The sequence below is a fragment of the Notamacropus eugenii genome, chromosome 4 (assembly GCF_028372415.1).
Source record: "Notamacropus eugenii isolate mMacEug1 chromosome 4, mMacEug1.pri_v2, whole genome shotgun sequence".
Lineage (NCBI taxonomy): Eukaryota > Metazoa > Chordata > Mammalia > Diprotodontia > Macropodidae > Notamacropus > Notamacropus eugenii.
In genome coordinates, this window is record NC_092875.1 from 146,858,783 (window position 1) to 146,872,755 (window position 13,973).

The window sequence follows — 13,973 nt, forward strand, 5'->3', positions numbered from 1 at the left end:
CATCTGGAAATGTGTCTTTTTTCAATGATCAAACATTTCATAGCTCTCAAATTGATTAATGGCTCATTCTCAGCTAGTTTAGACATTTGATTGATTGATTAAATCTAGATTCCTGGGCCTTTTTTGATCACATTAATTGGAGTGGAGGGAGGGGATTTTAAATCTTCAATAGGAAGGAACAGAATCCAGAGATTAAAAAGTTGAAATAAAAACGCATAGCCTTCTTTGGTATCCCTATATTGACAAGTGTCTCTATAAGTAGTTTGCTAAGGGTCAGAGGCACAGATGTAACCTAAGCTGCCCAAGCACTGTTTGGAAGAGCTCCCCAGAATGTTTATTCAGTGCATTTCCAGAAGCCAGGAGATGCCAAGGTGACATTTGCAATTTTAATTTATGCCTGCTCTACAAAATAATATTTTCAATTCTGTAAGTCAGGCACTAATATTTTTACAATACAGCTTCACTAGAATGTCACCAACAATAAAAAAATGCAATCTATGTATATCCACATTACCTATGTTGTATGGTATTTTCATTTATTTCATTAAACATTTCCCAATTATATTTTAATCTTGTTCTGAGTGCCATGTGGGATTTGGGTGCTTGCAGCCTATGGGTCAGAACTGACACCTCTACTCTGTGGACCCTGTTACAGCAGATCCCTGATGCATTTATTTTATGTAACTATTAAATTAGCTAAAAGTCAAAGGAATATAGAATGTGATAGAAAGGACCTTATCTTGTCAATCCATATATCTCCTTTATATGATCCTTGACAAGTTATAACTCACATTCCTAGAAAGATGCATTTAAAGTAATTTCTGTATTTCATAATTTCTTTTCTCCTTAACTTTCACTATACTATCAGAAAAGTATTACTTTAATAAAAATTTTGGTCTGCAAAGTAATGAAATGATATTTGAAGTCTTTTACACTTAAGGATAAAAAGTGTTCTTTATTTCTGAAATTAAATTACAACATTTTAAAGTGACATAGTTAGTGTCTATTCCCTAAAATTTTATGGGGAAAGTTAGCCCAGGATGGATGGAATGCTCTCAAGAATGAAATTTTAATGGTGTAATTCCAATTAGGAATAAAAGCTATTTAAGGAGACTGGTCTGAAAAAGCTAAAACACTAAGAGGAAACTATGGCAGAGAGAGGAGAAAGGAATGAAAGGGATATACTTTTACCACATTTCAAACTATATTATTTCAAAATACTTTATTACTAGTCATTAAATCTATTTTGTACTGGTTAAAACAGAAAAGTAAATGAGTGGAAAGGATTAGATAAGTAAGACTCTGGAGCACTTAAATACATAAAATCATACATTTAGAGCTGAAATGGTCTTTAGGAGGCACTTCGTCCAAAGCTCATTTCCCAGATGAAGAAAGTGCGGCCCAGAGAGATTAAACGGCTTGCCTAAAGTCACAGATAGTAACAGAGATACAATTTGGACCCAGATCATCTGATCCCAAATCCAGTGTTCATTCTGCTGTATAGCAGTGTTTCTTGGTATGGTATAGCAGTCCAATATTCAGGAAACATATCAACACAAACTACTTGAAAAAGATTCTTGATGCTACAGGGTCTTCTTAAAAATCTGGAGAAGACTTTGGAGAAAACAGGTGCAGGCAATCATCTTACACTGCATAATCTAATAAATTCCAAATGAATATATGATCTAAACATTTACATCATTAAAAAAATAGAATAGATTGCAAGGACATACCTTTCACAACTATGACTGAGGGAAAATTCTTAGACAAACAAGAAATAGAGAATATTACAAAAATAAAACAATTTGTATAAAATTTAAAGGTATATGAACAAAACTAATGCAGCTAGAATAAGATGATAGACTATTGAATGAGGAAAAAACCTTTGCCTCAAGAATGTCTGATAAAATTCCAATATAGAAAAAGAACTGACAAAAGTATTTAAGACTGGAGTCATTTCTCAATGGATAAATGGTCAAACAATATTAGCAGTTTTCAAAATGTGAATTGAAATCAACAATCATATAAAATGGTCTGAATCATTAATAATAAAAGGAATGCCAATTGGAGAGAAGATTTAATCAAGGCATTATAGTTCCATGAAGAACAGCATGTGTAAGATGAGAAGTTTGTTTTAGTTTACCCCAGAAGGCAACACTAGAATCAGATTAGGATAGTGTGTTAAATTCTGTGCCCCATGTTTTGGAAAGGATATTGGCAAACTAAAGCATACTTTGGGCAGTATGGCCAGAATGGTGAGGGGATGAGAGTATTAGGTAGAAGCCCAATCAAATTACCCCTTCTCCACAAAGCTTTCCCAGCTCCTACCAGTCAAACTCTCTAATGTACTTGTCTTTCAGTGTTCTATATTATGCTTACATATATGTGTGTGTGTGTGTGTGTGTGTGTGTGTGTGTGTGTGTGTGTGTGTATCACTAGACCAGGGGGATGGAGAATCTGAAATCTTGAGGCCACATGTGGTTTGAATCCAAATATTTTTTCTGTGAAGTCTGGCTTCAATCAAAAGACTACACTTGAGGACCTAGAGGACCACATGTGGCCTTGAGGCCACAGGTTCCCCACCTCTGCACTAGAATATAATCTCTAAGAGTGTAAGGAACATATCTTATCTAAACTTCGTATCTTCCAATAATGCCCAGAATAGGGCTCTGTACACAGTGAGTGCTTTAAATTGTTTGCTGGATGAATTAATCCAGTTAAATTCAAAAGATTTGTTAAGAGTGAACTACCAAACTTATTCTTATTTTTATAGTGTATATATGTGTGGTATTATGTGTTGGGCATCAGAAGCAGTAGAGATACAAAGTTTACATGAGCAAGTGGTTTTCTATAGTTTGTAGTCTTAGAAGGAGATAATCATGATACATGATAATACATTGAAAGCACATTGCAGAAATGCAAAGCAGAATCCTGTGTATGTCTAGAGAAAGAAGATTTAAAAATAGAGGTACCAAAGAAAGATTCAAGAAGGAGCTGGACTTTTAAGGATGGGTTCAGAAATTAGCAGTGGAAGGAGAACAGATAGGGGAAAGGCATTCTAGACCTAAGGAACAATGGGGTGAACATGGGGGGAAAAAGTGCATTTTCAAGAGACAGGTACCTGGAAGTGTTTGATATAATATAAAAGAAATGCTAGATACAAGGGTGGGGAACCTCCAGGTTCAAGGCTACATGTGGCCCTCTAGGTCCTCAAGTGCAGCCCTTTGACTGAATTCAACCTTCACAGAACAAATCCCATTAATAAAAAGGATTTGTTCTGTAAAACTTGGACTCGGTCAAAAGACCACACTCAAGGATCTCGAAGGCCACATCTGGCCTCAAGCCTGCAGGTTCTCCACCTCTGTGCTAGACTATAGAGGGCCTTGGGTGCCAATAAAAGTCATTTGAACTTCATAGGCACTTTTCTGAGCAAAGAAAAAGAGAAAATCAGGTTGGCAAAGAAGCTTTAATGGGTAGGATCTTTTAGGAATATGATCACATTGTTAATAATGAAGATTAATCTATAGGTGGGCTGAAATTTCAGTAGCGGTAGGGAGATCAATTAGGAAATCATCACAGTATTCCAGGAAAGTAGTAATGAGAACCTAAAGTAAAATATAAAACACAGTAATAAAGTAGTGAGCGATATTGCAAAGGAAGTGGCAAAAATTGGTAACTAATAAAAGGTGAGTGAGAAGGAATAATGAAAAATGACTCCAAGATTTTGAACCTAGGGGATAAGGTGACACCACAAAGAGAAATAGTAAATTCAACAGGAAGAAGTTTAGGGGAGGAAAGAAAAAGCTCATTTTGTGATATGCTGAATGTTAGGTGTCAGTGGGACATCTAGGTGAAGGCTTCTTTATATAGCTGAACATGTGAGTCTGGAGGACAGAACCCAACAAAGCTGCACCTTCAGATCTGGGAGTCGTCCATGAGACATAGTAGCTGAAGCTAGGGATAGGAATGGTATTACCAAGGGAGAAAGACTAGAGAAAGAAAAGATGGGAACCAAAAAAGCCCCTCTAGTCCCTTTGCCTTTAAATACACAGACCCTGAGTGAAGTTTTCACTTGTCCCTATTGCTGCCTCACATTGTTAGCCTATCTTGCCACATCCTTTCACCATGAAACTCTTTACAAAAATGGTCTACATCCATTTCTCCACTGAATGGTCTTATCTCACCACTACTTATGACTCCTCGCCAGCTAACTCTGCTCACTCCTTTTCTCATATATCCAAATCCTATCCATTCTTTCAAACTTAGCTAAAGCCCTGCCTCTTCCTATGGAGAAAGGTTGCATAACTTTTCACTAATACCCTAGTCCACGTTAATCTTGCCCTCTTCTGTATGTCTACATCATACATTAACCTTAACACTCATTTGGTATTTACTTGTCTTTTAATATTTTGTATTATGGCTACATCCCTCAATGGCTTAGAGTTTTGAAAGATTCCTTGAGGGTAGGGATACTGGCTTAACTAAACTAGATAGATAGATAGATAGATAGATAGATAGATAGATAGATAGATAGATAGATAGATAGACAGACAGATGGCTAGAGCAACACATACACATATGTGGGTCTAGCACATTACTCTGCGTGTCCTAGGTGCTTAATATAGGTTTGTTGTTTGTACTTTTACCATTTACATAGTGTCAATATTTGATGTGCACAGATCTATAACCAGAATTTTTGGCATTTTTGGCATCTAACACCAACTATGGTTGGGACAAGCAATGAAAAATTCCCTTTTAGTTAAAAGATAGAGGACTTAGTATGAGGAGAGAAAGAGATCACCCCAGCCTATCATCTAGAAGCTTACTATTTCAATTAATTAAACTAGCCAAGTGTTAATTTACATTATTTCTATGCTGTTAAAAGAATATCCCTTTAAATTAGTTATTCTGAGAGGAATCCCTGATAACTTCACCTAAGATATACCTTTGTATGTCTATTTTGCTTCCATAATGAGGTTCTAAGCAAATTGGGGGCAGGTACCACTCAGACAGTCAAGCTGACCTCTCCTGTGGAATATAGGATTTGAGCTGAGTCTTGATGGAAAGCCAAGAGGCATACATGAAGAGACAGAGCATTCAAGGCATGGAGGGCAGTTAGTACAAAGGCAAGGAGTGCAGAGTTAGAGTATTATGTGTGAGAAATATAAGTATTGCTAAGTACTTGTGGAGGAATGAAGTATAAAAAGACTGGAAAAGTAAGAAGGGACTAGGTTGTGGAAAGACTTTAAAGGATGAGACAAAAAAGAATTTCAAAATTCATCCTAAAAGTGATGATCCAACAACTTGGATGTGCAAGAAAGGAACTAAAGATAGAATTAATGACATAGGACTGGATGACTGAAAGGATGGTGGTATCATCCAAAGTAATAGGAAATGGTTGGTTGCTGTCCTTTCTTCTCAAAGAGGACTAAAATGACATCATTATGCTAGAGTCAAACTTCAAAGTGTCTGACTGTAGCTGATCAGACAAATATGAGCTTGGAATGTGCTATCACAGGTTGGGCATAAATAGTCCATGTGAACATTTGGGGTAGATACTCTACATTTGCACATCCTGCATTTCCTTTGAGTTGTTTCAATTCTTCTTTGCTCGCAGAGCACAGCACCTTCTCTGAGTGGTCCTGTGCCAGTGTCTCCCATGTTACATAATGAATTCCAAATTTCTTAAGAGAGGCCTTGAGGGTGTCCTCATATCACTACTTCTGACCACCACATGAATGCTTGCCCTGAGTGAGTTATCCATAAAATAGTCTTTTTGGTAAGTATATATTTTGCTTTTGAACAATATGGCCAGCCAATCTGAGTTGCGCTCTCTGAAGCAGAGTTTGAATGTTAGGCAGCTTAGTTCCAGTGAGGACCCCGGTGTCTGGTACATTATCCTGTCAGGCAATCTTCAGAATCTTCCTAAGACAATTCAAATGGAAGTGATTCCGTTTGCTCGCATGCTCCCATGTGGGAAGACAGCAAGGCTTGGAGGAAGGATAAGTTTTGTTTTGAACATGTTGAGTCTGAGATGTTTACAGGAAATATAACAACATATCCAAAAGGCATTTAGAGAGGTAAGCCTGAGCTCACGAGAGAGGTTAGAGCTGGATACAAACCTGAGATTTTTCTCATTAAAATGATATTTGAATGCATGAGAGTTGTTGAGATCACTGAGCAAGATAGTATAAAGGGAGAAGAGTAGAGGACAAAGACTTGGGGAACACCCATGGCTAATGAGCATGATCTGGATGAAGGTCCAGCAAGGGACCCTGGGAAGGTGCAAAAGATGAGAGTGAACAGAAAGTAGTGTCATGAAAACCTATGAATGAATCCAGAAGAGAATCCACAATGTCATTGGCTGAAGAGCAATCAAGAAGGCTAAGAACTGAAGAAAGGTCATTAAACCAGACAACTTTGGAATGAGAAGTTGCAAGTGGATAATGAGACAAAGAAGCCTTGCCTTTTAGTCACTGATAAGCCAAATGTAATTGTTAAAGAAATATCTAATTCAGAGAACAGATTCTAAAAGGTCTTTATCCACTTTAAAATATAGTTCTACACTGCAGATTTCCTCAATACTAGTGTCTTAAACAAATGGAGCTTCTTTGCTGCAGTTTCCTCCTTCCCCTTTCTTTACCTAAATGTAGCCGTGCCCTGGAGTGAAGCATTAAACTGTCAGCTGGCCAAGAACATGGTCTAAAGGAGATTCATGTTAGCACAGAAGAGTGATGCTGTGCAAGGTACTTACCTAACAAGAACCAAACTTAGCAATTTTATCAAATTTTTATAACACCAAGTTCTAAACGCCTCAGTTTAAAATTGCACTTTTAAATTACTTTAGAAAAACTCATCCTTGAAATGAGCCCCAATTCTAATCAAAGTGATTCAGCTGGTTTCAGACCTAAAAGATTCCCAAATAAAATTTTCTGTGAATTTCTTTAAACCTTGAGCAAGAAACTGAGGGGAAAATGACTAAGTCGGAAGGATTCCCCAAAAGAATCTAAATCTGAACCTATGAAACATCCCTAGAATTGAAGTCAACAGCATCAAATGTGTTCCCACAGTTTTAATTTGCTATTTAAATCATGAGGTTTATGTGATTGTGCTCTGTTTTAAAATGAAGTAAAGTTTCTTATACTTTTCTGCTTCAGGAAGAGAATTCATTTTGAGTTGAACATACAAAGGATCATAGATTATGAGCTAATAGGAATCTTGAGTATGATCTAGTCAAACCCTCTCGTTTTCTACATAAGAACTGAGGCTCATAGAGATTAAGTGATTTGTCCAAGGTCATAGGGACAGCACAGGGAAGAACTGTGATTTGAACCTATGATTTCAATTCTAGTATTCTTTCCACTATACCAAATATCCTGTCAAATGAGCTGCTATGAAATGGACCTCAAGGCCATCCCAAACCAGGTAATATATCTTTTAGCATAGGAAATGCCCCTGAATGTTTCTCAGGTAAAGCGATAAAGGATTTGGATGTTATGTATATGAGCATATAGCTCTTTGAGCAGACTATAAGTTCATTGAAGCCAGAAATGCATTTTCTATGGTCAATTTAAGTAGAAAATTACATTATTGCAGGCTACATAAAAAGATGTGTCCTAGATATTTTTGGTTATCCCTGTTTTTGACATGCAAATTGTCTTTTAAACAGGACACTTCCTCAGAACATTTGGTTGTATGTGAGATTCAGGTGGTTTTAACTATGTACACACATATTAACAACTGGAATGAAACTATAAAAAAAAGATGAGGGTCCTTGGAAATCTCAAAAGTGTTATTAACCTAGACTACCATTCTCTAATCTAAATAAAACAAGGAAAATCCTTTTATCCTTCTTTGGTCCTATTTTCAATCCTTTGTAATTATTTTTTTACTACTCTTCTGTTAACTTTCTTCAGTTGATCCAAATGCCTCTTAGACAAGGGAATTGGAGATTGAACATGATATTCCAATAACAGATTTGTGACTCTATTAAAAGGTCCTTAGAGAGCAGAAAGATCATTTCCCGGCTCTTGCATTTAATATTTCTGATAATAGCATCATATCTTTTGGGTCTAAATTGCTGACTCATAATCAAATCCTGGTTTAACCAAAATTTTTTTCTGCTAAATTTATTATCTGAGCAGTCATTTCCTATGCTATATCTTTAGACTCTGCTTTTTTCCTCTTGCAAGTTTATTAGCCTGCATTTGGCTTTACTAGACATCACTTATTTTGACAGGCTATTTTTCTACTGTGTCAAGGTCACTTAAAATTTTATTTCTGTCTTCTAGCATGCTAGCAAATATATCTGCCTTATGTCATGCACACATTTAATGAAGCTGCTATCGATTCTATCACCTAAGATTCAAGACACTATAAAATATTATATAGAAAGCAGGACTGAAAGATAAGAAAAAATAAATCAAGTTATTAAATTCTACATTTTTCTTAACACAAGGAGAGTTTATGGTCAGAATTGTGAGGACATTCAAATGTTTAAGTTCTCTGAAGAGAAAATCATTGATTCTCTGTATAATCATGTTGCTTCCATCAGAATAACACAATTTTGACTTCATAGGCAGAGTAGAGGCATATTTCAGAACACATGGGAAATCTATACATAAGCTGTATATTTAACTTAAGCACAATTAATATAAACTATCTTCAGTGCTTTAGAATCTTTCATTTTTCATGATGTGTTCCCAAGAGTTTACTGTATCACACTTTGCAGATATTGGAAATCGGGATAATAACAACTATCATTTCCATTTAGGCAATAAATCTCAGGATATTAGGTGAAAGCAGCCTGCTTCTATTTCTTAGAAGGCAAACGTTTAAGTTTGCAGAGCATTACATTTTGCAAAAGCATAGCAGGGCTTAAAATTATACCAGTTCTGATGCTCATAAAAAGGTTGTATACGATACTCTTACCAACAACCCTTGAACAACCCTGGCAAAGACACTTAATATGACTTGGGTTTTTCCACTTTCCCTAGTTTTTCTATGATAATACATGCTATAAAAGAAAACAAGCTGATGTCCCTATAAATTATGATGCATTTCAAGTTCTATACTACATATTTGACAAAGTTTATGGCCAACTGTGGTGTTTATCTTAATGTGAAACAGATAAAATGAAAACCCAGCACTACCATATTTGTTATATATTTTAGTAGAAGTGAGCAAAGAGGAGATAATTAGAATAGTAGAATGTGGTACAATAGAAAGTCACAGGACTTGATTTTGAATCTTACTACCCAGGGTTGTTGTAAGCATCAAATGTGGCACAGTGCCTGGCACATAGGAAGTGCTTAGTAAATACTTGTTTTCTTCCTTCCTTCTTCTGGCAGTACTAGCTTGGGTAAGTAATTTATCTTCCCTGGGACTCAATTTTATCATTATCTGTGAAATGAGGGAGTTAGAATAGACGCCCTCTGGGGTTCTTTGAGTTCTAGATTTTAAAATTGTATAATCACTCAGAGTTTGACCTAACCAAGTTGATGAAGAATTCTTATTGTCCAAACTATGACATGTAGTTGGTTGGACAATGCATAGAACTTGTTTAATAGTATATCTATATTGGACAAACAATGGATGAATAATGAACCAAGTACAAATTTTAATAACAGGAGAGTGGGCTAAATGGAAAATTATACAACGTATTTAATGACTGCAAGCTTTGCTTTGAAATAAAGGCCCTTCTTTAGAATACACACATACATACATATTCATATATATATATGTATATATATACACATACATACACATATATATTACCTAGTGTTTCCATATGACTGCAAGTCATGAAATACCAGTCTCCAAGGAATATAAATTGCAAGGCACCCAAAGGACAATGAAAAGGTACACAAAGGGTATGAATTAGCTACAGCATATTACTGATGAGGAATTATATAGCAGAAGGACATGAAGGAGAGGCTTATAGACAGAAAAGGAGATAGGTTGTAAGAGCTTACATTATCTCATGGATAGTCTGTACTTCACTGATATCCAGATAATGTAAAAAAAAAATCTAGAAGAAATTCCCCCAAGACAGTGGGAAGACTCCTTGCGAAGGATTTATAGAACATCCATAAAGGTCCTACAGCATGAGAAAACATGAATTGGATACATCTTGCACCACTAGGTGGCGTACCTACATTAGAGAAATAAGCTCAATTGAAATATCAAAACAAATTTATATTTGGCTCTGAAATTTGTCTTGATAGCTACATTTTAATATATCTGATGTTCTGTTAATTTAAAACAAAATAAGAAAAGTATATGGTAAAGAGCAAAGGAAAACGGAGCTGCCCAGTTTCCCTCTGCTGATTTCAATGCAACTCCTGGGAGCCTGTCCTTTATTGGAATTAAACAGATACTATCAGTATAATGAAAAGCATCAGTCTGAGCAAAGCTGGCCTCTCTCAGACCTTCCTCAGGATGACAAAGGGCTCCCTTCTTACTTTATAAACAGTAGGAAAAGCTGAAGAAAATAGAAGAATCCGAGAGCTTTACAAAGGCAACAAAGTAAATTAATATTAGTTGGGTATAAAAGGCGGGGAGGCGGCACAACAATGAAGATAACAAGAAAAGTATCTATGTTTCTGACAGAAACAAGCTACATACAACGGAGTCTACAGTGTGGATAATTCCATGCAGAGATAATCTAAAGTTGACCCTTTTCATATTTTTGTGCTAACAATCTTTCCAAATCAAGTTGACTTCATTTCCAGATTGCATTTCACTAAATTAATTAAGAGTATCAATCTACATTAAAACACCAAGAACTCCCAGGAAGGCTCTTAATTTGGAAAACAAATGAAAACAAATAAGTATGTGGTTTTATAATTAAAAAAAAGAAAAGACTGAAAAAATCCCCTTGATTTAAATAAGAATTACTTGTAAATTATCTTGATTTTTAAATGGTATATAAGACTTCTCATTGTTGTTCAGTCGTTTCAATTATGTCTCACTCTGTGACCCCATTTGGGGCTTTCTTGGCAAAGATACTGGAGTGCTTTGCCATTTCCTTCTCCAGCTCATTTTAAAGATGAGGAAACTGAGGCAAACATGGTTAAGCCCAGAGTCACATAGATAGTAAGTCTCAGTGGTCAGATTTGGACTCAGAGAGATGAATCTTCCTGCCTTCAGACCCAGTTCTCTATACACTGTGCTACTTACTTGCCCATATAAGAATTATTTAACTCATTTTAAGCAACTGAGGAATTTATCTGCTCATATCAATAAATGTATTGATTGCTTTTCAGGCATCCCATTTGCAGACGTCTTAATAATGATAATAATTTCCATGAGGAATATGAAAATCTTAGTAAAAAAATTTCCATATCCTCATAACCTCAGACCTATACACAGACATTCTTGAAAAAACCTGTTTTTATATTGTATATAAATCCAGCTTAGATTTTATTCACTCTGGAGAAGCCACAACTATCACAAAATTATCAAAAAAGTGAATATTATGAAGAAAAGCATTCTCTAAGATTAATTAGCAGCCTGAAATTCAATCTTGCTTTCTGTTCTTTATCATGAATGAAGGCATAGTCTTTCTAAAACTAAAAGAATAAGACATTACCACTGTGTGTACAGAATTGAAAGACCTTAGCCAAAGAGGCTTTTCCATCATTTGGCTTCTAGTTACACCATGTTTGTCAGCTCTCTATTCCAAAGTCACTTAAAGAGATCTATATAAAGTAACTTGTTCCACTTTATGACGACTGTCATGTTGGACTCCCTGCCCCCCAATTATAGAGAGGCAGATTGAAAGTTGAAAACAGATGCTTGCATATAAATTCCCATTTGCACACAGAAGTTAGAAGCAGCAGGTGAATAAATCCTCTCAAATGCGATTTGGAGGTTTATTTCATATTTAAGCATGGTTTATTCCACTAAATTCCTCAGTGTATCTGCAATATAGTCTTTACAGCTACTGGCCAAATAAAGTCCTCAGCAAATAGCTCAGAAAGAAAGAAAAGGTAGTAAGGCTTCTTGCTCTAGTCTATTACTACTAGTGCCTTCATTATTTATACATTTAAGTAGCAGCCAAAGCCAAGACTTGTCTATTAAATATTCACCAAGTCCTTTACTATGTTAAAAGAATCCTATATGTGCTGTAGTTGCACACCTGTGACTAAAACAAGGGATTTGCTAAGCAAACTTTGATAAAGGTCTGCTCATGGAACTTAATATTGTTTCTAGATTCAACAACAGGTGGCAAATATAATGGGAGAGTTAACAGGCACTCAGCTTTTCATCTTTGTAACTGAAAATGTCCTCTGTAAAAGATATATCATTTCTTAATGAAACTTGATCACCCATTTAAGAGTATATTCATGGTTTGTTATTAGATAACAAGGCATAATTTGCTAAAAATCCATAGAGGACTGGGTGAGAAGCAGGAGGATGGGAAAGAAGAAAGCCAAGTTCCCCCAGGACATAGGATCCCCAAGTGGAGATAAATTTCAGAGTAAAGATATTCCTGAAAGTAGGAGGAGAAAAGAAATGGGGGAATTCCAAGGAAAAAAACTACAAAGAAGGAATAAACCAAAGAGGAGGTATCTTGGAGTGAGAATTTTATGTTCAAATTTCTCCAGATTTTCTGCACTGGGGAACGAAGGGTAGTTGCCTCTCTTGGCCAACATATAAGACAAGGGCTCTGGATCCTAGTACATATGTGCAAGCCAATGTCTGTATTTCAGAAAATGCTTTTATTTAATTTTCCACCCATATAAAGTATTTTGGAATCCAGAAGATATGCCATAGTTTTTGTTTTTTATATGCATGTATGTCCTTCCAAGTTAAAATATATATAATATATATATACATATACATATATATGCACATTAATGTATGAAATGTCTATTTTTAATTCAACTAAACAAGCATTTGTGAAATGCTTACTATGTACAAGGCACTATGGTCAGCCCTAAGAATTTGTTTTTAACCAAACCTGTGTTACCTAAGGAAGTCCTGATGAAGAAACTCCCTCCTGTCCATGCATATTAGCTCTTAAACTGAAACTTTCAGGCTTTGAAGAGGTGTTCTCAGCCTGGACTCTATAGATTGAGTTCAGAGATTCTATAAAGTTGAACAGGAAAGAAATTACATCTTTATTAGCATTATCTTTCAGTTTTCTTTGCAAATCCATATTTTATTTTACGTATTTGAAAACATTCTGAGAAAGGATCCATAGGTTTATTCAGACTTCCAAAGATCTGTCTTTGAGAGTTGCCAGGGGTTTAAGTGATTTGTCTATATGTGTCAAAGGCAAACTGGGTTCTTTCTGATGGCAAGACCAGGTAGCTATCCACTACCCTAACCTCTCTCTCTTGCTGGAGACAGAAAGACAAAAAACAGATTTAAAAAAAAAAGTTCCCTTAGGGAGTTTATAGCAAGTGATCTGGGGGTTGTTGTTATTGTTGTTTGACCTTGATTCTTGAAAAAGGACCTATGACATCAGGAAGGTAATGACTTGTCTTGCAACTGAACTGGATTTAAGTGAAGCAGGGCTGTGCAAAGTTACCAGCCTCACTCTTTCCTCAGGAGACATCTTGGTCCAGTGGCAAGATATAGATCAGGATGACTGGAGATGGCCCCTGAAGCAATGGGACACCTTGGTCTTTTTTAAGCTAAGGTATTTCCCAGGTCTCAGTTTGTCTGAGACAACACACAATCAGTGATTAAGGAAGGCTAAGTAAGAAATGAGGCAAAAAAATGGCCTCTTTTACATACTCAAAACAAAATCTACCTGGGAAGGGAAGACCCACAGAGTTTCTGTCCAGAACAGAAACAATTGTTATTTGCACTCACTCTGAGCTATCAAAACCCAAAGGATGACCAAGTGAAATGGGCTGGGACCTATTGTTGACCAATCAGTGAGAACAAGAGTGATTTGGGTTTAGAGCATGATTAAGTAACTCCACTTGAATCCCAACGAGCTTTATCAAAGCCTGTTT

General features: G+C 36.0%; 1 protein-coding gene across 9 annotated transcripts in view; it reads right to left on the reverse strand.

Moving 5' to 3' along the window:
• RIMS2 (regulating synaptic membrane exocytosis 2) overlaps positions 1–13,973 on the reverse strand; it is an 842,692-nt gene that overhangs the window by 629,409 nt on the left and 199,310 nt on the right. The gene's annotated exons all lie outside the window — the stretch shown is intronic.